Here is a 1220-nt window from a genome sequence, read left to right as displayed (position 1 = left end):
TGTCCTGGACTGATGCATCTGCGGCAGGCAGATTGGTGAGGATGAGTTCAAGTATGTTTTACCCTCTTGTTCGTTTCCTCACCACCTACCGCAGACCCAATCGAGCAGCTATGTCCGTTAGGACTCGGCCAGCATGGTCAGTAGTGGTGCTACCGAGCCACTCATGGTGATAGACATTGAAATCCCCCAGCCAGACTACATTCTGGACCCTTGCCACCCTCAGTGCTCCCTCCAAGTGGTGTTCATCAGTCTTTCGCTGTCTCTTGCTGGTTTGCTCAGTACCTTTCTTTGTCTGTTCCTTTCTGAGTCCTGATAATATCTTCCTGCTTTTCTGTGTGTCTTTCCCTGCCTGCCTCATTGTCGGTGCTGTTACTCCGTGTCCTTGTGTCATTGCGCAGTGAGGGTGAGTCCGTCAGCATGTGTGTTGCTGAGTCCGGGATTCTTGAGAAATCCGACTACAATCCTATTTTTATAAAAACATTGGGGAAATGAACATATTTCACTAACGGGCAGCCAAAATTTAAAACAGCAGAGTGGCGCAGTGGAAGCGTGCTGGGCCCATAACCCAGAGGTCAATGGATCGAAACCATTTTCTGCTATTTACGCTTCGTAATAATGAAAACTGTTCACTTTCAAAACATCAAGTATTTCCCCATAATAACAAGATGCTTCAAAAGGCACTCTATTGCAATCAGCTTCTTCCTTCCAGTGAACACATCATTCAGTAACAAATCACATTTGCTCACACCAACACAAGCTGCAAACACGGACCAGCCGAGTCTCACCCACTTTGTCAACCCCTTCCTGCAGAGCCTCCTCTCCACCACCAGATGGTGATGTTGGCCACAATAAAACCAGGACAAATGGTCACAGTGAGGAGACGGTCAGTCACAGAAAATAAAACAATAACAGGGAAAACCTTTACACAACAACAGGGGACATCTTTACACAACAACAGCGGACATCTTTACACAACAGAAAACATATTTACACACCAGGAAATACCTTTAAACAGGGAGAACACAATCATACAAATGCCTTGTTTCTCAGTCTCGTTGTCTCTCTCTCTGTCCCTCGGTTTTGCTTCCTCACAGTCTATTGGTTTTCTGTGTGTTTTTCTCTCTGTCCCGTTGTCGATGGTGTTACTCAGCGTCCTTGTAACATTGTGTAGCCAGGCTGAGCCTCCCAACACCTGTATTGCTGTAATAAAAACAGAAAAT

The 1220-nt window shown here is 45.9% G+C and overlaps 1 non-coding gene across 1 annotated transcript; it reads left to right on the top strand.

Moving 5' to 3' along the window:
• The first annotated feature begins 527 nt into the window (after positions 1-527).
• On the top strand, positions 528-599 carry trnam-cau (transfer RNA methionine (anticodon CAU)). The gene has a single exon. It is a non-coding gene; the product is annotated as a tRNA-Met (tRNA).
• Positions 600-1220: the final 621 nt, after the last annotated feature.

The sequence above is a fragment of the Heterodontus francisci genome, unplaced genomic scaffold (assembly GCF_036365525.1).
Source record: "Heterodontus francisci isolate sHetFra1 unplaced genomic scaffold, sHetFra1.hap1 HAP1_SCAFFOLD_58, whole genome shotgun sequence".
Taxonomy (NCBI): domain Eukaryota; kingdom Metazoa; phylum Chordata; class Chondrichthyes; order Heterodontiformes; family Heterodontidae; genus Heterodontus; species Heterodontus francisci.
Note: the sequence above shows the minus strand (reverse complement) of the source record. Positions and strands in the feature narration are given on the sequence as shown.